Below are 24,801 nucleotides of genomic sequence, written 5' to 3' on the forward strand. Positions count from 1 at the left end.
GAAAAAAATACTATAAAATTGGCCACAATCAAGGAAACAAAGCTACAACTATTTGTACTAATTTTTTAATAATTATATATTATTTCATATTTCAAATTGTCATAAGTTCTTTTTTTGGCTCCAATATTGTTTATTACAGCCAACTCAGATCCAGATCCGGCTCGAGGACCACCATTCAACCCCCTTTTTGGCCTTTTTCAAAGTCTCCGTAAGTGCTGGCCTAAACGGCAAACATTTTCAGTGCTGAGTGCTGCGCTTTTGGGCCCACGGGGCGGATGGAGGAAAAGTCTGAGCGAAGAGAAGCCAAGCGAATGCGGAGTCATTGTCAAGTGTGTCAAGTGTCGGGCAAACACCAATTTGAGGCAAAAAGAAATCAAGAAACTCAAAAAAAAAAAAGAGAACGAAGCGAGCAAAAAGTGGGCAACCTTGCCCGAAACGAAAAATGGAACATTTCTGCCACGTCGCCAGGCAATTAAATTCAATTTGTCATTCACTTCAAGTTGACTTTGCTCATAATTGAATTCATTTGATTGGGCGACCCTCTTTCGTGCCCCGTGCCCCGTGCCCCTTGGTGTATTGTATTACCTCTAACTGCATGCAATTGTTCATGACAATTAATAAATGTTGTGCATAATTAATTTATGTGACGCTTCTGGGCAAACAAAAGGACATCGCTTATTGACATACGCGACACAGAAGGTTTTCTATTGTGCCGCAGTTTGTATTTGTCTAATATGTCCCGTAATTTACGAACAGTAATTAAACTGAATTATTTAAATTATGCACCTGGGGGAGAACAAAACGCTTATGTGATCAGCCGAAAAAATTACTATAAAATAATAATAAATGACGTGCACCATATAGATATTGCAAATTGTTCGAAAACGGTTAAACTGATTGAATTTTTTGTACGGAATGTGGTTGCGCAAAGAGCTTTAGAAATTGCCACACAAAAAAAAAATAATCACTACAAAAAATAAATATATTGTAATAGAAAGTAGCTTGTAGTAAACATAAAATGAACTAGGCATTTGATTGATTTTTATCAAATCAAAAAAATCTCACTTCATAATTATTTATTTTAATTGGCTTTAATATTAAATCATCAAATTATTTATAATTTCATATCTGATTAAGTGGTTTATTTACCAAATAATTATAGTGGGCACGGTAAACGATTTTGTAATTTTTTTTTTCATTTTAGAAAAAGTTATCCTTTCTGCAAGGAAGTGCGACCTAAACCTCATATTTCATTGGGCTCACCAAAGTTGTTCCAACTTTTTTTTTATTTTTAAAACCCTGACCAGTGTGCATGGAAGTCCCAGCATTTGAATAGTTTTCCCTTTTAAGCCTTTCGGGCATTTTTAAATACAGGACCACAATCAGTGGAGAAGGCCTCACCTCAGCTAGCAAAACCCCATACCGCAACTGAAATCCTAACAACTTTTTATGATGCTAAAACATGAGACGCGTGTACGTAGTTTGTATTTAGTAAAAGGATTTCACCATACACATCACACACTCACTGGATTTTTCTACGCTTTTCCAGCTATGCAAACACAGACGGGTCGCTCCGCATGAAACACGAACACGTATTTTGTATAACGGTATTTATAACATGTTTACTCAATAACAAAACACTTGAGCTTCTAACCCAAATACCCATAAACAAGTAAGCCACAGTCTCACACTCACGTTGTGCGCTTTAACCGAACCTGAGTTTTTGGATACGGGATTCGCTTCATGCAGATTGGATTGGATTTCCACAAATTTAAAGGACATGTTTTTATGACCATCTATGGCAGGATAGAAACGAGTTTAAATCAGGTTAGCTCTAGGATATAAAATATTTATATTTCAGATACAAGAAGATATTTTAATACTAAGATTATTGCCAACAAATGATACCATGTTAATCCCAACATTGTGAGAAATATTTAACTGAAAATGAGCATCCGGAATTTGCCTGTAAATGTGGTTGGCAACTTTGTTGAACCAATGGAACGTAAGAGGTGCTGAAAATGGCGGAGGGAAATTTTAAGGAGTAGAAGGGGACAGAGGTGAGTGCATACCATAAACAGGAGTCAAATAAATCAACGTCGTCATCATCATCATCATCATCATCATTGTCGTCATCAGCAGTCCCCACACGCGGCCATCCAACAACAAAGTAGCAGACGACGTACACACACACACGAATCGTCAAGGATACTCACACACACTTAGAAGAACATACACAGACACGGAAATCTCCAGCAGGGCAAACCATAAAGCAGCCAGCGAAATATAAATGCAATAAAATATTTTTAATGGCTCGTAAATGTAAAAATTACGCAAAATAAAAAGAAAAAAAGGTCGCAGTACAACAAACACGCCAGCAGAAATATGTAAAACGTACAATTTGAGCAAAAATATTTTGAGGATTGGAACACACATATGAATGAATGGCCCGCAAATTGTCGCAGGATATACGAAAGTATTTGCTATTTTGGGGAGGTGCAATATTGTAATACGATTGGGTAAATTTTACAAATTAGTTAGCATAATAGTTGACGCAACAATGCAAACGCCGCAGGGGTCAAAATTTGCCTAATTGAAAGCAGCTCAAATGATGGTCAACAGTGGCAGCAACAATAGTTCTATGGCAACAACAAAAACAACAACAACGAAAAGTACAACAATAATCGCTGTAGCAATAGTAACTAACTAACTAACCAACAATAACAACTCAAAGAAGAAGTATGCATATTGCAAGCTGTGCACAAACATTGTAAAGGCAATTACGGCAAATGCCAAAGTGACAAGCCGAAAGCCAAACTAAAACTGCAACAAAAGTGGTCGAAATGATGGCCAGCAGGAGTGGCTAAAGGGTGGATTAGGATAAAAACTTTTGGCCACAACGAAAGCTTCACCGTTTTCTAACGATGCTGGGCGGTAGGAATGCCTGGTCTTAAGGTTTTTGATGAAAAATAATTATTTAAAAATTTAAGAAGCAAATTTAAACTTTTATTTCGGGCTATTCAGATAGAATAAATATTTATTAAAAATAGAAAATTATTCCCTTCATCGAAAGCCAACCAAACAGGACCTTACATCCTTCAAAGGGTATTTTTTGGTACAACCAGTCGCAAAAAAAAAAAAAACTTCAAACAATATCCTGTTCGAGCTCAGCAGACTGGCATGTGTATGTGTATTAGTTGTTGATAAAATTAAACTGCATTGTTGAAAATCACAGCAAAATGGCGATAGAGATAATAAAAACAAAAGAGATTCAGCAGGAAAAAGGATGCAAACTTGTGTGTGCTATGCTCTTGCGGTCGAGCATTTAAATATTTAAAAATATTTATTGCTGAAAAATGCTGAAATATTTATGGGCCAAGCTATGCACAAGATGTACCCAAAAGCACACAAAGTGGACATAAAGGGCAATTTTGTCCATCCATTTGGTATTTGCTAAAACAAAGCCCCGAGGACAAAGACATAGATACAGACACAGACATATGCAGTCGCCTGCAGTGGATATGTTCTGTGTTATATATTCTTTTATTTTTTTGAGGTGGGTTCATAGGTGGCTAGCATATGGTCATATGGTAGGCGGCATGCGTAGACAGAGGACAGGAATTTTAAATATGCTGATCAGGCAAAAGGTTTTTCGGAGACGATTCCAGGCAAAAGGTTAAGACAAACAGCTCGGCACCGGGCTTACAGGACATGTCCAGGGGGAGGAATGTCCTGCTAATGCCCAACGATTGTCTCTCTAAGCCCAGCACAGACATAAATACTAACTAGCGCCCCGAGGTTCCTGTCAGTCCACGTCGAAGGCTCCAAACGAGGATGGGAACAGCAAAAATTTGCACATTATTAGCATTAGGGTAAACATTTTGTTTTTATTTTTTCGGTATTTTCAGTTTATTTTATTCCTTTCTGTTTATTTGATTTCATTCTCGTTTTCCCTTCTGGCTGGCAATTGGCATTGTCGGGTCTGCATTTGCATTGAGTTGGGTGCAAATCCGTAACAAATCTTCGAAATTGTTTTACTGACTCTAAAGCATTGAAATTCATTTGATGGGCAAAATCTTTTACTGATTTTTATGCATATGCAGGACGAGTAGAGTGAAGGGTGATCTCATCTGATGTGCTGTGGCCAAGAGGAAATTTCTTTTTAGTTCGAATTGAATTAAATGTTGCTAGGGGGAAATAGCAGTTATGTGAGGGCTTTCGACCAGCTTACAAAATTCTTCAATTGAATGCGATTTCCAGTCAAATTGCTACGAAACACAACTCAATTGAATTGATTTGTAAACTAAATATTCGATAAATGTTCATTCGAATCCATATTGCAATTCGATTACTTGTTTAATTATTAAATTGGCTACAAAATTGTGTTTCGCCTACAAGTGTTGCTTGGAATACTTAAATAAAAACCAAAAATCGATGATTTTGTACTAATTAAAACAAGTAATATAAAAGAAATCAAAACCAAATAGACAAACAATGAAAAGGATTCCTTTGGAGTTCCGCCTTCCAATTTGCCCCTCAAATTCAATACAAGTATGAAGTTCAAATCGGATCTGTATCAAAGGGTCACATAGCCAAGCCAAGTGAAGTAACCTTTATATATTTGATTTGAACAGTTTATATGCTGCACTCGGTATGAGTATGGGTATCTGGGATTATATAAATACGCACGAAATGCTCCGCCCACATCCATTTCGAATTACAGAGAGTTGGCGTCTCAGGCTGACCCAAAGCCAATTGCCTTTTGCAGTGACTAAGATTTATTTGCATTTCCGTCTGAATGCATTTCTGTTTTATTTCTATAGACCAACTTGGCTATTGCTTTTTGCAGACACGCACATGACTAAACTCACACATACACGACGTGAAGGAACATGTTTCGCTTTTGGCAACCGACTCGTCCTGCGTAGTCGTAAATGGTTGTAGTTGCCCAATTCATTCAACTGTACCTGCTCGCATTACTTATAATGCAGCATTTATTGTCTGATTTCTTTGTTTCCCATTAACAAACTCAATTTGCGAGCCATTTTCTGGCCGGCGTCAAGGATAATGGTTCAGGGATAACGCTTAATCGGTCCTTGTCTCTGGGGCTTCTGACCAATGCAACACGTTCCATCTGATACTGCACTGAGGTAAAATGAAATTATGGACTCCCTATTCTAAATCCAATTACTATTTAAAATAAAACTAAGCTCGAGCAAAGAAATATGTTTTTAAAATATGTATTAGAAAAACAACTAGAAATATTGTTTCGAACTTAAGGGTTCTTTTGTAATTTTCCAGTGCACCTTTAACTCTCAGTGTTTTGGAATTTGGTGTCCTGCGCGAACAATGTTCCATTTTTCTGGCAAGAGGAAGGATCCTGCTCCTAGTTCTGTGTCCTATGCAGAGCAGCAATTTAAAAATAGCTTACGGGCACGCCACTGCCATAAAATCAGGCATCACCATCATCATCATCTCGTGGCATCGTCATCATCTAGTGTTTTTCTTTTCTTTTTTTTCGTGTTGCAAAAAGTTGAGTACGTGACAGATTTGTTATAATTAACATGATTGACGAGCCAACGACGCCCAGACAAAAACCCAATAGCCACAGCATCTCTACCTTTCCAAAAATTCAAAAGATGGTTATCTGGGAACCAAAAAAAAGTTGCTAGCATCGTTGGTGGTAAGGTGTCTCGTTGAGTTTGTCAGTTTGGGCTTTGAAGTTCTGTGGGCAAAGTTGGCAAAGTGCATAAATTTCAATGTTAACAAACATTTCCATTGCATCCAGTCGCAGCGCATACGCTTCGATTGAAATCTAAATTGCATTGCATGCCACACCCCCTGCCGCCCACGATTCCCTTACGCACACAAACACACTGGCACACACATATACACATATAGATACTAGCCCAGTTTAGGGGCTACAAATTCAACTGTAAAAATTGCTGCAGTTAAATACTGCACTTGATAACAACTACAAATGCCCGACGTGTTAGACGCCGAAGCTAACAAGCAGCGCAGCAGTCGTGGAAAGCGGTGGAAAATGGGTGGAAAATGGGGGGAAAATGGATGGGGGAAATCGGGGAGCGAAGCGATGGTGAACAAAAACAAACAGGATATGGGCGGTCTGCGATATGTGCGTGTGGGTGTTTTCGGTCGCTGTTGTTTGTGTCTGTGTTAGTGTCTGTGCTTGTGCAGGACATACATTACATTACACTGCAGTTTTTGCAACTGTAAAAGGAACTACTGCCATCGGCAGCAGCACAAGGAATGACAGTAGTGGTAGTGCTACTAGCAACTGCAATTGCAGCAAACCTATATATAAAGATTTATATTCGTGCCACATCCCGGATGCGAGATGCTCTTGTCAAAATTTAAAGCACACAAATCATTTAAGCAAACATTTCAGAAGCTTAAAAAAATTAAATTTTAAATGTCTGATGAAAGCAAAACATCGTAGTTTTGGGAATTCATGGGAGTATTCTATATATATTCTATAGAAACTAGTACTACTGAGCTGGCTTCTTTAACTATTATTTTGTATAATATGGAAAAGTTATTAAAATCCATCTAAAAGAAAGTAGTAAGTTTAAAGTAGTTAACTTTAAATGCCTATAAGGTTTCAAAACTTCTGAGCCATTCCCTTATGTCCTTTGTTGTTCAAAAACTCAAAGCTATTTTAACCGAAAGGGTGTTATTACAATTGCCAGCGACTCATTGGCCAACTTCAGGCGAAAAGAGCTGCTGCTACCACCCTTTGTCCTTCAGCGCTCCCCCAGCGCGTTTATTCAAAAGGATATTGCTGGGGCTGCCAATTGGCCGCCTCAGTCGACGGCGCTGCCCTTTAACACAATTCCCAACTGAAGTTGGTGTTGCACTTGCTGCCGCTGTCATTTACAAGTGCAGCGGCAACAACAACCGCAGGCATCATGAAAGAGCATTGTAACCGCAAAACGGAGATCAGAATTGCATATGCAAAAATGTAACTGAAATTCGTAAAATGCCATTCGAGGCGAGGCGGGCCAGTTTCGAAGACAGCGGCAGGATCCGGAGTTCCAGTCCGAGTGGCATGGAGTCCTGCACTCTGTTGCGGGTATCCTGGTATACTGGCCATGCCATTGGCCAATCGTATAAAAAGTGCATGAAATATGTTTACGGTTATGTGTTGGCGTTTATGTTACGCCAACGTTTTTTGAGGGAACTATATATGCACTGAGGGAAATATATTACAGCCAGAAATATACGCATTCCTATGTATTTAGAAGGATTTTGGTATAAGGCGATATAAGCTGGAAAATTTGGGGAATTCAAAATGTCAATCTATTGGTAATATACACATGATATATGTATGATTTTCCTGTGTGCAGTGATAGCTTCAAGCTCAGTGCTATAGCATTTCCTGTCCTCCGCACAGAAGGTCAATAAAAGGTCATTGAGAAGGTTATAACAGCCAGCAAGTATGTGTGGGAGATTTCGAGTGTTTGTGTTGTGTGTGTGTTGTGTGTGTGTGGGTGTGAGAGAATTCGCTCATGCGTGAGTATGTGTGTGAGTGGGCAGTGAAATGCTTCTGTGTGGGTGTAGGCACAACCTGGCCAAGAGTCAATAGGTAATCCAAATTTGTAGATTTTTTTTGGCAAGAGCTTTTTGGGTCGAAAAAAAAAAGTGCTGACTTTGCCTTGCCAAATACCAAAAGTTAACAGATTAGAATGAAGTGTGAAATGAAGGATAAAAATGAAGCGAACGGACTTCCTTTTAATTTTTTGGAAATTTCCAACTTTTGCCGAGTGCCTGCAACTTTTCTGGCAACTTATCATTTCTCATTTTACACCTTTTAATTGCCACAACTGCCAGCTGACGGGTAGTTCATTGCTACAATTATCTATGGGTCTACAGTTGAGTTTTTGACTCTACTATCAAATGGCAAACACTCAAAGTTGCGCTGCAGAAATAAAAGAAATCCTCTTACCGAGCATGGAAATGAAATTTCCGAATTTCCAGCAGCGTATCGTATAAATCAGCTTAGAAAACTTTCATTGTATATCAACACACTAATTATGGTAATTTTATAATTTTCTAAAAATCCACCCTCGCCACAGAAATAAAAAGCGAGAGGAAGCAGAAGGCGAAACCACCAGCTAAAGTCAGGGCCCAAAAACTCGGATCCCTGGAGGCGTTTACTGTTGATGTTTAATAAGCCAAGGCTCTTCCAATCCCACTCACACACACAAGCACTAAAGTATTTTTTGGCCCTAGGAGCCTGAGACTGGCTGCAGGAAAACAAGTTCTTTTTATGAAATTTGAACATAAATTCCAATGAACGAAACAAAACCAAAGTGCAAAGCTGCCCACACACTACGCCCACTCACACCCACACTTTGATTTTCCCCGTCTAGTTTTCTGTGTGCCAGTGCCCCTCGCATGCAGTTTAGTGTTACTAGGCCCCCGGGGGGAAATGGCATCGGGAAGACCAGGCCGAGAAAACTGCCCAGTCGCAGTCGCAGTCGCTCAGTGGCAGTAAGAAAACGCCATTTCCCCAGCCGAAAGCGGCGAACTATAAAATAAAGTAAATTAGTCCGTCGTTTGATCGAAGTTGTAATACCTTATACACATGTATTAGCAGTTAGGTATGTCTGGAATAAATAATAAATAATAATAAATAATTCGCAAGGAATGCACTATATTAAGTAATATAAAGGCATATATCTGTGTCTGCACCACTAATCTGGCTAATACACCTTGCAACCTAATAAAGCCGCGGTATAAGCAGAAAACGAATGCAAGGACCTTAGCCCAAGAAGGGCGTGGGGACCATAAAGTTTTCCACCGGGCCAAAAGGGGTAGGAAAGTGGGGAGCACAGGACATGGGAAGGACGACCACTGGCAAATCAACTTTGCAACTTGAGACTGTTGCAGTCTATTAAAATTACGCCGACGGGCAAGTGGGCAAGGGCTATATGTGGGTGTGTGGGTGTGGGTGGGCGTGGCGTCTCTGTGTGTGTATGGGCGGCAAAAGGGGGCGTGTCAAGCGCAAGCACAGCAATGGGCGCTAAATTAAAGGCAACTGCAACTGCGGCGGTATGGCGGTAGTTCCTGCCGCTTCTGCTTCTTTATCATCTCGTTACCCCCCCCCCCCTCCACTCCCACTCCACTTTCCTATCGCTTTCCCTCTGATACTATGTTTTCTTGTTCTTCTTCTTGTGCTTCATCTGGTTGTACTTCTTCCTCCACTTGGAGCGCCTCATGCAGAGCTATGTTTCCGGCCGCCGCTGGCAGTTAGCAAACGTTCCAAGTCGCAGCCAACTTTTGCAATTAGAGATGGCAACGGGAAATGGTTTTCCCAGCATCGGCGAATAGCAATGTTAAAGAAATGAGATAACCCAAAATTGGTAGCACAAGATATTACCTAACTGTTGAGCAAGCAATATCTATATGATCCTTGCTAATATTATTGTTAAATAATATATTTAGCTAAGGATACAAATTACCCAGATTGACTTAAGCCAAGGAAAGTCCTAATTTGTTACCTTTGTGTATAATCAACAAAAAAATATTGTATGCAAGCGTCATAAAAACTCTTTCGAGTGCCCGGATCGTATATCTTTGTTGGTTGCGCCGATCTCGTCACGCGACCACCGCTGTTGGAATATCCTGCCAGGACTCTCGGTTACGCTTGGGCTGGCCCTTACTTCTGTTACGGCTTCTGTTTCGCTTTTATTCGGGAAGTGGCAAAAAGGAAGTGATGGTGGTGGGGGGGGGGGGGGGGGGGCGGTAATGGAGGGGGGAGATGGGCCGCCTTGCATCGTAAATTTAAGACTATGCAGCTACTTGAAACTTTCGCAAGGCGTTGCCATGTATTTTATGGCTGGACCTAACTGGTTGCTGTTGATGTTGCTGCTGATGTTGTAGGTGGGCCGTCATTTTCATATCTTATGGCGGTAGTTACAATACCAAAGCGCCAAAATGAGTGGGTCTCAGTGGGGCTTGTTGCGGCCACTTTTGCATATTTTCATTGCCCGGCGAACGAGCACTGATTGAGCAATTTCTGAACCGCTGACGATAATGCTGTTGCCCCCTTTTACCCCAGCTAAACTATAGTATATCGCATGGTGGATATTCGTGTGGCGCCGTCATCATCTTTATTACGATTATTGACGGCATCGAGCAATGCTTTTTTTTCTTTTTTTTTGGCCAACATCATCAGCATCGAGTGCAGCATATCTCATCTTTGGCTATCACTTTGTGGGTGCATTGTTCAAACTTAAAATTGATAGTTTTATGGCTCTTGCCCCCATTTCTGGCTTAATGAGCGGTACTTGCCGTGTTTGTAGTGCCCGTAAAGTACGGCAGAGATTGTTGCCCGAAACGAGGAAAAGAAAACCCGGACATGAAAAGCTATGGAAATATTTGCCCTGATTGCAGTGGCTGTTCGGAAAACAAGAAGGACGATGCGATACGTTACATGGCTTCATTAAGCATTTATTGATAACAAACTAAGATGGAAAACTGGAGAGCTGATGGGAAAGAAATACTTTCTATTGGAATGGCGAATTGTGTAGAAAATGCTTAAGGCATTCATTAGTTTTTAAAGATAAAAAATTGATTTGCTCATTTGCATTCTTTGTTTTCTGGCTGGACAGACAGAGAGGGAAAGTAGCAAATTATTTTCACACCCTAATTAAGCAGACCTCCTCCCCTCTGGATGAACATTCCCCCCCTTTAGAAAGTTGATGGAGTGACACATGCCGCCAGGTTATTTCGTTCGCTGTTGTCGCACTCAAAGTTTGACAAACGAAATTAATAAGTTTCATTTATACCTTTTGCGGCGAGCGGAGCGGGAAATGAGTTAATACCAGGCCTCACTAATTTGAGGCCTGAGTGACTGAATGATATATATGCTAATTTGTCGACTTGATGGCTGGCTGCTTAATTAATATGCATGCGGAAAGTTGGAAATGGAATGTCGTAATAAGGAGAAATAGATCTTTAATGCAATTGCCGGGGCCAAAGTTTTTGATCATAGTTACTGTGTGTGAGGGGCCAAGTTTTGTTTGATTTTTAATGAATACTTGAGGCAACTCAACGTGACTCGTTACTAACGCAGCATCTCTACTCATCGCATCTCTTGCCGCAAAAGTTAAATGTACTTAAACTTATTTGTTGTCGACTTTCCTGTGGTCTACGGGGAGCCAAATGATTTGTATGACCAACTTTTTGGTTGCCAGCTTGATTGCTCGGTCGGGGAGCTTAATAAGTTTGACACAGAGTTGAGTTTGGGGTACTGCGTGCTAGTGAGTATAACTGTATTTAGTTTGCATATCTGTTTGTCTTGGCCAAGTATAAATCTAGTTTTAATTGACTTGATCAAATGGAGGCACCAACTTTCAAGTCACTGCGCTGGGTAAACACAATGTTTAGTACGCTGCTAAAGCAATTCCATAGGCTTAGGTATACTATTACAAATTTTAAGCATTAAATCAAGTATTGCGAATATGTAAAAGTGTACTTGTAGGGATTAAACAAAATCGAGTTCCATTTCTGTTTGGCCAGAGCTAATTAATTTCTTACTTCCATTCTGTGTTGGCATTTGCCTCCCCCGCACACGAACTTCTCATTCTCAGACAATAGATGCACTTAGGGGCGTGAGGAAAAAGAATCTCGGCAGCCAACTCAAAGCTTGTAAAACAACAGAAAATAGTTGGTCTTCACCACTCTCTTTTTAACACTTTGTAGTGCATTTTTTCGGAACATTAACTGCTGTCTGTTGCCATTATCCCTAACTAGCAACCGATAGACTCACACACTTTTGCTGCTCTCTGTCTTTTTTACCCTGAGCAAATGGCAACTAAAGTGGCAGCCGTTTTTGAGGCGGGAAGAAAAGGAGCACAGCGATGCACAGAGAAAAATACTCCGGTATTCCACGTAAAATTTTATTGTTGTAATTAACCTTGTTAAAGAAAGTAGATACGTTTCTTGAAACTATAAAGGTAATAAGCAATATATAACTATCTTGCGCTACAGCATAGTATAAACATTTCTCGAAACTTCATTTTAATATGAGAACTTCCTTTTTTTCTCTGTGCATCCAGCTAAAGCACTCAAGTATTCACACGAAAAGGGCAAGCCGAGGAAGAAATTGCTTTTCCCTTGTTTGCCCCTCTTGCTTAGCATTTCTCGGTAGTCTTTCAAATGTTAAATGATGCAGTTACAACAAATTACGCAGGAATCTTGAAAGGGGGGGGGGGGTGAGTCTAGAGGATCTGGCGGATTTAAGTGGGGGGAGGGCTATGCCAAATGAGGGGCAGGGGGGCTGGCAACCAAGGTATGCACTTGGAGATTGCAGATAGAGATGGCAGCGTGACAGGAGACAGATATGGCCATCCCTTCTACCTCTAATTGCAGTTTGAGTGGGTTGTGTCAGAGATTTTGGTTAGGTGTTCTTTGGGGTGGCGAAATATTAAGCGGTCTTTTGAATAGTTGGCAAGCTCTCTATCTCTGTGTGTGTGTGTGTGGGCCAAAATGAAGTTGTTTGCCGTTTCAATTTTGCTGGCGAGAGCGGGAGACGCGAAGAGCTCTTTCAATATCCGTTGTCGTTGGATGTTGACGCGCAATTAGGAAATGTCAGCAAGTAGGAGTGGCATCGGGAAGAAAGGGGCGGCCAAAGGGGCGTGGCAGGTGCACAGACATGTCGCGAGGCTTACTGCAAACATAAACCGTAGAAATGACTGCACATAAAGATGCTTTAATTGAGTTTTATGCTTTCAATTTCGGCGCTATTATGGCGCCCAACGTGGAAAACGACGGCCACACACATACAGACAACGAGACTCGCACACAGTGACAATGCACACACACACGTGCTCATAAAGAGAGCGACATCTCCACATGACAAGCACAAAAACCCATAAAACTCATCTGTCAAACACTGAAACGCCGCCTATCAACATTCATGTTCACTAATCCCTCGCATATATGCGCAAACGGATATATCCTTGATAGTGTGTGTGGGTTGTCCTTCTGTGTGTAAGTGCTCGTCCGTGTGAGCTGCCATTATCAAGGTTTTTTGTTTGACTGACTGAAAGAGCAGAGGCAACGAAACGGGGAGTGTGCAAAAAGGATTAACAGCAACGAAATGCGTCGCTCGACAGAAGGTAAAAGCTCCAAAAGAACGAAGAGAAGCAATGGCGGCAGTCAAAAATCATATATGTATGCCTCGCTCCTGGAAAGATGATCTATCAAATGGTATTAGTCTGGGAATAACTTGAGTTAATGGAACTTGGACAATGTACTGCGAAAAAGTGGGAAAATGTTTACTAAAATAAATTATCAGAAAATAATATACCTTAATAGTATAATATAGTTTTGGTAAAATATATTCCTAAGTATAGTTATGCAAAGTAAGCAAGAAAATATGTATTTCAAAAATGTCTATAACAATTTCAAGTGTGGTTTTTCCACTAGCTTATCCCCATAAACCAAAACAGATTTGTATCCCCTCGCAAATAACTCTCCAGATATTTCACCAATAGCCATATATCTGCTGCCAATAAGACAAATGACCTTCGACTACGACGATGGCCATATATCCACACCTCCATTAAGACTTTCATTTCCAGCCAACTTTTGGTTATGCGCAAAGTCATCTATTTATGGATTTGACCAGAACTTTAACGAATTCACGCATTCCACGCCGAACTAACAATACTAACCATTCTCAGGAAAAGTTCGTCCTTAGTCGAAGCTTCATTAAGTTGCTTTCACCGCAGAACACACAAAGGTGATTGGGTTGGGTTTTTGGATGGTTAGGAAAATGTCATGACATATTTAATTAGACGCTTGTCGGCTGTATTAATTGATGGATTATGCATACAGCCATTCAGTAACGAACATATGTGAGAGACGGCAATCTAATTTTGTTGTTTGTCCTGGCGGACAATTCCTTTATGGTGGCCATTGATGCAGGTTTTTGCCTGTTTTCAGCTGCTTGGCTAACCAGCGACAGTAACAACACAACTGCGTTTTGGTCATAATCTTGTTGTTGACATTTTGTGCCCACACACAGACACATGGAGCTGTCACTGCCGTCGCCTGCCCCCCCCCCCCCCCAAAACCCAAAAGCCCCGCAGCTCCACTTCTGTGTGACACCCACAATATGCAGCCAGGACCAAAGGCTCAGCACACAGACGTAAAAATTAGGAGAGGTATGGCGAAATGGGGACACGGCAACGCTTTTGGGTCTCATGTGTGCCTTACTAGCGGTGGAAATGAACTGTGTCACGAAGGGCAAAATGTATACAAATATTAATCAGTGAAATAAAGCCAGGCGTGACTATTTTTGGGGGACTTATCTTAGTTTTTTTAAGGGCCTCTTAAAATCTAAATATTCAAAGGCTTACAAAACATTTTAGAAAACTAAGTAGAACTTACTAGTTTGACATTCAAAATATAGTTTAGAAAACTAGATAATAAGTTCAAAAGTTAATATCCTATAAAATCTTTGTCAGTGAATCAAGGTCTTAATTATATTTGTTGAATACCCAAAATCTTTACCACTTAAATTGTCATCTCCAACTGGAGCGTACTTAAGTTTCCTTCTGCACAATTTTCATCCCAGCAAAGAAATTTGACAAACAGAAACACCACAAAACCAATGTACCTGCCCCCCCCCCCCCTCGCTTCTCCATTTTTCAGCCACATGACCACATACCATATCGTTCTAGCTCAGACATTTTTGGCCACACTTTGCCGGTGTAGACGAAAATTTTAATGCATTTGCCATGATTTGGCGCATAATAAATTATAACCATGTGTTCATGTGCATGTGTGTGGTTGCCATAGAGTTGCTACACACCGAGGGGCTTCACTATTTATATGGGGAGAAACACCTGACGGATTTAAGTTTTATCATGAGCTCAACTGCCGTTGACTGACTGTCTGTCTGTCTGTCTACCTGTTTGCCTGTTTGCCTACCTGGCCACAATCCTACCCATTTTGCAGGCATCTTTTGAGTTCGTCTTGGCTGAAATAGTTTTGTTTGCGAGTTCTGCACGGGTATGCGTGTATGTTAATGTTTTAAGTCTTTAAGCTCTTAATGCTTTACATTCTTTGCAGTGGCTGTCACACCTGAGACACATACACATACATACATTTGCTGGGATTTATATTACATTTTTTGGGCACAATTGCATTATGTCGTTTTAAGCTATTCAGACAGCCAGAGAGTTTTCCAGATTGAATAAACTTTGTAAAGTGCTGATGAAAGGTGAGTCCCAAAAAGGGGGGAGTAACATTTGCATAAAGCTTTCGCTTGGGAAAGTGTAGAAATTGCCGACACTGGTATGCACTTTTACACGATCATAATTTGCGGTAACAAAAAACTTTGTTAAATGACTGAAATTTCGCTTTTAATGAAATTACACAATTATGCAGCCCGATATTAATATTAATAAATCGTAAATGAAAGTTATGAAAATGTTAATAAATTCCGTAACCTTACATGACAAATTCCGGACATAATTTATGTTTAAAAGGGTCAAACAAAGAGAAAGCAGACAGCACATTAGCCGAACCAAAAACAAAAATGAAAAGGACATCGTTTTGACCAGTTGGAGTTATCTGGCCCCTGCATTTGGCCACTGTAATTAATCACAATTTGCGGATACACAAATTGTCGCAGTAAAAGTCACATTTCTTCCACAAGAAAGCGAAAAAAAAAACACCGAGCGGGGCAATGAGACAACAAATAAAGCCCAGCCACCGAAAATGGGGCCAGAATAAAGTCAGGCTAAAAGAAATCAAATAAAAAAGGGAAAATAGAAGGGTGTTACGGGGTTTTTCCTCAAAAAAAAGAAAAGAAGCAAAAAAGAACTGGCTGCACTTCCGCTGCAGAGTTTCCGGTTCTGGCCATGGCTGCTGCTTGAAACTTCTTCGTGGTGGCGCAGTCAAATAAATTGCGCTCTCAAATGGAAATGCAACCCAGACTCAACTATTTGTCTCACTAAAAATGGCGAGACCATTTGCCCGGCAACACCCCCCCCCCCCCTTTCAACGACCCTTCAAACATCCAGCGACCATCCTCCATCATGGCCTCGTCATGTCCGAAGGGCAGTGAGAAATCTCAAAAGGATGTCGCTGGCATTGTTTGCCTTTGACTGCGCACTTTCTGGTGCCATCCTTCGTCTTAACAAAAGTCAATGGCAATTAAGCAGCCGTCGCGTTTTTCAGCTGACGCAGTGCCATCCGAACTGAAAGCCAAATCTGAAGCCAAACCCACATTGATGGCCAAAAGTTTGTCGCTAAGATGGCGCTGGCAACAAAGATTCGGCAAGGAACCGGGCCAAATTACAATGAGTGGGCCCACCAGACGTATGAGTTATGTTTGCAAAATGTCGGCGAATGCAATGCCAATTTAGTGGGTCTTAGCATGCTTTAAAATATTTCAATCAATGAGTGGGCACACCAGACGTATAAGTATATATTTGATGGAATATCTGAAAAGGGCACTCCAATTTATGCAAAAATAATCAAAATAATAGTATGTTTATAGTCAAAGGGTAGTTAAAGGAGCTTTTAATACTCCTCTTGTTCCCTGTAACCATTTAATTGCTCGCAGATACAGAAACTCCTAAAATTCCCATTCTACTTTCAGCCAGCTAAGTTTGGCCAATCCCGTCCAGACTCCCTGGAACAAAACCATTTCAATTTTAAATGACAAAGTTATGGAATGCCCCATGCCCAAGATTCTAATAAGAGAGTTTTGGAGCAACAGACAGCTAAATGTTTCCCTTGAAACCGGATGTGTGCACAAAGTGTGCTAGTGTGTGTGCATTGCGGTTGCATTTTAAACAATGAATATTGCACATGTATCTGTGTGCGGGTGTGGTGTCTGTGTTGGTGGGCTTCCTTTAACCTTTTTATGACTGACCCAGCCAAAAACCGCTGGGAAAAATAGGGAGGCGAAAGTCCGACCATTGCACGAAAAATTAGAATTGCTAATGTTTGCGGTAAAAATGCTGCTACCCTCGTATGTGTCAGTTTGTGAGGGTGTGTGCGTGCCACTGTGTGTGTGTGTTTATGTGGGTGTGTGTGTCGCGATGTTTGTGTTGGTCAGTTTAGTTTTGACTCGGCTTGCAGGAGCATGAAATTAATTTAAATTTTGCGCACTTGGCTAATTTCTTCTGGCCTGAAATGGAACAAAAAAAAAAAACACAGAGGGGGAACTGGAAGCCCCCTCCACAAAAAAGGGAGCACAGATCCCATTTCGAACGTATGGCCGGGGAAATGGGTACTGGGTAAAAACGGCGACTCTTTCCGAGATAATAGTTTTAATAGTCCCTTGAGCGGCCTTAAAAATGTATGCGCCGCGTTATGAGCAAAGAAACGCTGCGATAACTGAAAACTGGGAGCCCTGAGGGGCTTTGTCCTGCAGAGGGGATTTTATTTTCATTTCTCTTTTTTTTTTGTTTTTTTTGCTTTTTCTGTGGGCGGCATTGGACTCTTGGACCATTGGGCCCAGGCCTTTATGCTTCGTTTGTATGCAAAATCGTTTTACATTTTCGCTTCATTTCATCTCACCTCGCGCTATTTCGTAACGGGCAGTTTCTTTGGGGAATTGCGGTCCTTGGTGAGTGAGAGTGGTTCCATTGAGTGTAATCTATGATTAGCCGGCAACGTAACGAAAGGTAAGCGTTAGTCTCCAAGGGTTGCAAGTTCGTATTGGTATTTTATGTTAATTTCAGCGAATAATGCGGGCAACATTTTTGGGATTTTCTAATGGTTATATTATGGAGTTTGCCATTGTTGAGTAATATAACGAACGCTTACTATTCAATAAAAGGTAAAAAGCTGTAAGTTAAGCAAATAAATTATACAAAACTAAGTAGGCAGAAAATTCAAATAAATTTATATTAGGCTATGAGACTTGTTATTTAAAAAACATTCATTCAAACAATTAACCAATGCATATGCATAGACGTGATGAAAAATGTACGATGATGATAAATGATGATTTTAAAATTCCTCATATGTTTCCCCCTATAAAATCAACCATTAAAATCGAATGGCAGAGGGAAAATATTTGACAGGGTAGTTCCCCGACGTCCTCTGAACCTGTGGGACGACCCCCCAAAATCGGCCAAGTCAAACAACACTTCCAATTAATCAAAACCCATAACATCGCACAGTGCCTGCAATTCGTATGCAAACATGCATTTCACATGGGGATACATTTCTGTCCCAACTAGCCCGGCTGCTAACTGCTGAAGGGGAATGGGGATGGCTGTTTTTAGGGGGGGTGGAGGGTGGCAGAGAAAGGGCTGCGACGACGCTGGCAACGCATTAAGTATGCGTTTTAATTAACTTTTGATGGCTGGACCCGAGTTTTCGTCCTGGGGTACACAGCAGGCGGCAGATGGCGACACTGAGCAACAGGACAGCCCCGAAAAACTTTTTCATGCCAACAAGAAACTAAAAAAAAATTGCTTCTCTCTGCGTGTGTTATTAAATATTAATGCTGTTTTGAGAGGCCAAAAGCCGGCAAAAGACTTACTCTCTCTCTCTCTGTCCTTCTCTGATTTTTTGCAGATTTAGCGGCTTGCCAAGTGGATCCTAAATTCACTACGCATGTCCTGCGAGAGCGTGAATTCTTTCGAGATAATTCTCTGGATGAGAGATAGGGAAGGTTTGTCGGCGACTGCGCTTTGTGAAAAGCCGGGGAAAGTCTCCGACTGAGAATGTCACTACGCCAAAGGCTCAACAACTGAATTTGGTATACACACACATTCGGGGAAATCGTGGGTGTTGTGCGTCCGGAATGGAAAAAGGGAAAAGTCTGGGTGGAGTTACTATTGTGTGTGTGGGTGGCGCTGCATTCCCAAACAGCTGTTGCCGCTCGCTCGCTAGCTCACAATCCATCTCCCTCTCTGTCGCTCTCTGCATTTGTCTCTTTCTCTGTGACGTCAAGTGTGCGTCTACCGTAATTAGCCAAGACAGAATCAAGATTATTGTTATCAGGTTCGTTATTATCTCCTACTGACCGCTTGCTGGGCGGTAATTATCGTTATTCAAGCAGCCCATTAATAAGCCAGCCACAATATTGGTCTATTCATTGGCCAAAATCGCGGCATCCAAAAGTCGAAATCTCTGCCAGTCAAACTACATATGAATATATATTTGGACATTCTGGATAGTACATAAATGTAGGCGGCACGCCATTAGTGGGCTTTCAATTAAATGCGCTTGCCCTCGCATAAATCACGCATACGCCACGTGGCACAGCAGCCTTCGATTGCGATTGGGATTGGATTGGATTGGAATGAATTGGCGTGGTTGGGTCTTGGGGACTCAAGTGGAGCCAGTGCGGGTTGAGTGGAAAGTCGGTGGTGCTCTATTAATTTTACCACTGTCACTTGCCACGGCTGCTCTTGTATTAATGGACCTCAATAGCAATCCGAGATGAACTATTACAAATGTCTGGGAAGGAATAGAGGAGCAGAAATAGGGAAATACACTGGAAACGGGTGCCACTGAATTCTACAATAAGTTAGTATAATTTTGCAGATTTATAATACGCTTAAATCATTAGAATTAGAATTGAATTCAATTCGATTCTTGGTCAAGAAAAAAAAACTCTAAAGCACACATTTAATTAACGAGCTTCAGCCAAGGGGAAAAACTTATAAAAACAGCTAAATGGAGCTATCTTCCTTCGTTTGACACATTTGAGCAAACAAAATTAAATCAAAATTGCCCCCTAAACACTCATCCGCCCCGTGGCTCATAAAGCTTTGCTAAAACCCAAAGCAAAACGACATCAAATATGCCAGCTCCAAATGGGCAGATGAAGCTGCAGTCGAATCTGTGTATATAACTGGTTTCTATGGCAGATTGCATCTGGAGAGCGGGATGAATGGCGACAGGGACAGATAGACGGTTGGATGGATGGATGCGAATGATTTATGCACAAACTCTAATTAAACTGTTGACTCAGGCAAATGAAACATGCGGTGATGTGTTATTAACACCAAAAGCACTTAAAATGTTTAAATAGCAATTTTCCCAGAGAGAGAGAGTACAGGCATCCGCCCGACCAATTTATGCCCCCATAATTACAATAACCACATACCAAAGAAGATGGAGCATACGAACTGAATGACATGTGGTAATAGAAGGCAGACGGATTGGTCACACGTATTATCTAAGGTCGTAAAGTGGGATTTGCCAGGTCTTAAGCTCTGTTTAATTAAACGATTTTAATTTGCCGATAATGGCGTGAGGAAATTTTAAATTTCCCATTCTCATCAGGCGTAAAAGTCGGTTGTAAAGAGGTGGTAAACTTTGCGTATTACGTATACGCCATGTTGTAATGAAACCCTAGCATGAAAAACCCCCCTTTTACTCGGCTTTCTGTTTCATCCTGTCCTTCAGATTCGCATCGCATATAACCTCTCATTCCCTTTACCCATCAACATTATCATCATCATCATCATCATCAGCCTTCCATTTGTCCATCCATCCTCCTTGGCTGCTCTGATTATATTGAATGGAGCGCAAATTGCGAACAGGCTGAAGTCGGCAAAGCCATTGCAGCCATACAACTTATTCATGAAAAACGGAATGAAATTAATTGCAAATATGAAAACTTTATTAAGCGAATTTATAGCTGCACAGAGCGAAGCAGATTTCCAGCACGACTTTAACCGAACTGAATTGGTTCGGTGTCCCAAAGTTTTTGTCCATCAAATTCTGAGAACTCCCCATAAAAAACCCGGCCAAGACATAAAACCGAAAGTAAATTCAGCTTTATGATTAAAACTAATCATTTCGGTCAGCCCGACATTCCCGAATAAAAGGGGTTGAAACCAAACTGGCGTCATGAAAATATAAAAATTACAAATTATATTGTTGCTTGCTCAGGATTTTCATGACTATGAAGATAACGTTTTAATGGAAACCTGAAAGTAGCTTATGGAGTGGGGGAAAATAAAAGATGCAAACAAGGTTCGGTTGAGTTATAGGTTATTTTTTAAGTTTATATAATTGGTCAATATTTAAAGGTGATAAAGATTATTCTATTAATCTAATTTTAACTGGGTCCGTTTAAAATGGCTGACAAATTAGACACTTTTTTTTGGCAATTAAGCCAAAAATAATCAGTTGGCTTCAGCAGCTACATCTTATCCTTCGCAAAAGTTTGCTGCGCAAGAAAACAATCTGTAAGACAGATAACAGCCAGAAGATATGGTGGGTGGGATTTTGTGGGTGGCATTCTTCGTTGGCCCAAATTCCCAAAAGCCACGAAGTGAGATGGCCAAGTTGCTAGTTGACTTCTGTTGACCTTAATTACACACCAAATGCATGCGACATGCAGCAGCAGCAGCAACAGCAGCAGCAGCAGCTAGTGTTGTTTTGTAGAATCGGGGACATCATGGGACATCGGGGTCAGTCGCCAGTCAGTTGGCGCTATGACATGCGAAAAATGCAGTTAATTAGCTATGAAGGACCCAGTCACCCCAAAAGCCAGCCAAATAGAGCGAAAAAAAATAAACGCGAACAGAAAGGAATGTCATCCCGCAGCAGCAGAGGCGACATCAATATAAAACGGAAAATTTATGTGCTTTCAATTCAATTGCAGTTTTCGTCATCGATTGAGGCATTTCGCAACCTCCCTGCTGGCTCGTTTGAAATATGCCAAAAACACTCGCACACACACAATGGGGGCCATAAAAATTCACTCAATGGCAATTAAGCCTGACTATCGCCAAACAAAACCGTACCAAATCAACCGGAGTCCGAGCCAAGCCATCGGCCAGGAAAAGCCTCCAAAACCCCCTCGAAAAAAACCCCGAAAACCCCAAAAACTGAAAGCTGCAAACCGTTGATGACAACGTCGACATCGCGGCATTATGACTTTTGGCCTTAAGCCAGGGATATTGGAGCGGCGGTAACTGAAACCGAGGCTAACCACCAAAAATCAGCCAAGCAGTCAGTTTAGTTTAGTTTGGTTCAGATCTTTCTATCCTTTCTTTTTTTTGAGAGGGGGGCGGAGGTGCAGCAAATGTGGCATAATGAAGCAAACCAGTTGCAATAAGAGGGCCAAAAAACATAACCAAAAATGGCCAAGCCATTGAAGCAACCCATTCTGCAAAGTACAATCGAAAAAAAAGCTTTCAAATTTCTTACCTATGAATATGTGGTATTTCTCTTAAAGCTACAACTACTAATTGATAATAAGAAAGAAACTAAGTGATGATAGTTGATTATGCATATATGCCACCAAGCTAACCAAATATTAATATTAGATTTAATATTTTTACAAAATTCCAAATTAAAACCAAAATAGTTTTAGTTTTCGGCAACGATTTGAGTTTCGGAACATCCTTCGTACTGAATTCTATCAAATATTGCCGCCTGCAGTTGCTGTGAGCCAAAAGACATTCAAGGTGAGCTGAGCGCAGGTTGACTAGCTGGCTGGCATTCAGGATCGCAGGATGGCAGGATGGCAGGCAGCTGCTTGGCACTGGCCAATTGGCCGTGGTCACGCCAAATGGCCAACTGGCGAACTGGCAAACTGGAGGAGCTGCAGCTGGAGCTGCCCACACAAATACAGAGCAAACCCAGACGAGAACGCTCTTTGAGTTGGCCACATGGTCAGCGTTGGTTTAAAACGATAAAATATCGCAAATCTATGAAGTGGCCCAAAATGCTTTGCAGTTCCCTCGTCTTTGGGGTACCTTTGAAAATAAAATTGAAAAAAAACTGCACTAACGCCATAAATCAAATGGTTATGTGTCAAAGCATCATCATAGTGTGTGGCTGCTTAGTTCGTTTGAAAGGAGTGGGTTAGCTGAATTGTGGGAGTGGCTGACAGTGTGTGAAAAGGGGGTTCTTAAATGGTTGATTTATCGAAGAGCCAGCCAAAAGGCGGTGGGTATTAAAGTCTAATTCGGAAAGTCAAAGACCCGAATTTTAGCTTTCTGTTTTGAATAAGACACAAGTTCGCTTTAGTTATCTTTTCAAATTGAAGATTAGTAGTATTCATAATCTAAGCACACAAAACTGAACTAGAAAATGTATTATTTTATACACAGACTCCTTTAAGTTTCCATTTCTGCAGACAAGACATCTGAAATTGTAAGAAACTAATTGGAATAGCCCAACAATAGTGAACAATTTCCACTTGAAATCCGGCATTTGGAATAGTAAAATTCCATGCTCTATAGCTGGATTTCTGCAACTGAATTTATCAATTTGCTGCCTTGATTTCAGTATAAATTTTGCATAAATAGTATTTCCACATTTTCATAATTGATAATTGCAAGTGATTTACATTTGCTGCAAGTGAATTAAGCCAAACGAGCTGGACACACATGGAAATTGTTTAAATATGCAAAGAGTAAAAAGTTTTCCCCAGAGCAGCCAACTTGTTGCACTTAAACAGGAAAGGAGTGAGTGCAAAAATTTGTTATGTGCATATATGAAAATTGTTCCATCAGCGCAGTTAACTGTTCAAAAAGAGATGGGGAGGAGGAAAAAATGCATTCAGTATTGTCGGAAATAAATGCAAATTAAATGGCCAATAGTAAAAATGCAATATAATCGTCGTGTCACCAAAGACATCGAACTGAACTTTTCGCCTTAACTCTCTCTCTCTCTGGAGGACCATTAAAATTGTTGAGAAAGGAAAAACATTTATTAGCTACATTAAGAGACACAAGGCAACTACTTATGGGCACTCAGGACAAGTTTTAACTAAAACTCGAACAATGCGCCCGTTAAGTGACCTCTTTATGCGCCGTAACTGTAAACGTAATCTCAGCCAATTGTGATAACAACAATCAGCTACAGCTACCCAGCCAAGTGGACCATAAAAAAGTAACCAGCAGCGCTGGCAGAGAGGCTCTTAAAAAGCAGTCGAGGAAAATAGCGAAAGCGAAGCGAACGGGCCGAGAAGAAAGGAACATTTCAAATGAAGCGCATTGCATTTATTCAGTTCGCTCGACGAGATGCTTAAAGGATTACAATTGCAGCGAACGGGACACAGAACGAGAGCTGAAGATGAGCTGACTTACGCACAAAGGACGAGAGCAAGGAAAACTTTGCCCCGGGCCCTGGGAAAGCTTTGCGCCCGAAAACGGCGAGTCCATACACAGGGAAAAAAGTCACGTCTAAAATGTAAAAGAGAGAAATTGTTCTTTGAAAATAATAATACTAATAATAATTGAAACAAAAAGCTAATGAACGTATTTTAACTAACAAATCTAAACACATTTTTTGCCAGTGAACAATTAAAAGTAAAAGGTGAAACTTCTTGTAACGTAGCTGCGTGAAAAGCCAAATATTGAAATGAAATTATCTAAAGAATACATTTGCTGCTTCAATTAGCCATTGCTGGCTGGCATTGTCTGCTCATAATTCCCAGCTCGTATCGTAACTAATCAAAAAGTGACAGGAGGACAACACACTGGCAATGCCCGACCATGGAAACCGACTGACGACAAGTGACAACCGCATGGCATTGACCAGGCCCAGCAGTTGGCCCAAACCGCCGTCACTAATTTGCTAACATTTAACAGCAATGGCAGCTACACACACACACACACTCACAGCACAAGCGGTGGCAACAACAATTGCTGGAGCTAGGCGAAATGCATCAACATTGCAGTCGGCTCAAATTGTAATGCAGCTGATGAATTAGCAGCTTCCTGCCCTCAAAAACTTGGGGGGGGGTCAAGCCCCCAATCTGGGTGAACGGAGACAGCAGCCGGGCTCTGGAATGATCAGCAAATATGCAACAATTATGGATGC

The 24,801-nt window shown here is 41.0% G+C and overlaps 2 long non-coding RNA genes across 2 annotated transcripts; one reads left to right on the top strand and one right to left on the bottom strand.

Annotated features, from left to right (window-relative positions):
* Window positions 1-5,257: 5,257 nt before the first annotated feature.
* lncRNA:CR45741 (long non-coding RNA:CR45741) lies at window positions 5,258-5,496 on the bottom strand. Its single transcript, NR_124791.1, has one exon. It is a non-coding gene; the product is annotated as a long non-coding RNA:CR45741 (long non-coding RNA).
* Window positions 5,497-23,890: 18,394 nt separating this feature from the next.
* lncRNA:CR45742 (long non-coding RNA:CR45742) lies at window positions 23,891-24,148 on the top strand. Its single transcript, NR_124792.1, has one exon. It is a non-coding gene; the product is annotated as a long non-coding RNA:CR45742 (long non-coding RNA).
* Window positions 24,149-24,801: the final 653 nt, after the last annotated feature.

Source organism: Drosophila melanogaster, chromosome 3L (assembly GCF_000001215.4).
Source record: "Drosophila melanogaster chromosome 3L".
NCBI lineage: Eukaryota > Metazoa > Arthropoda > Insecta > Diptera > Drosophilidae > Drosophila > Drosophila melanogaster.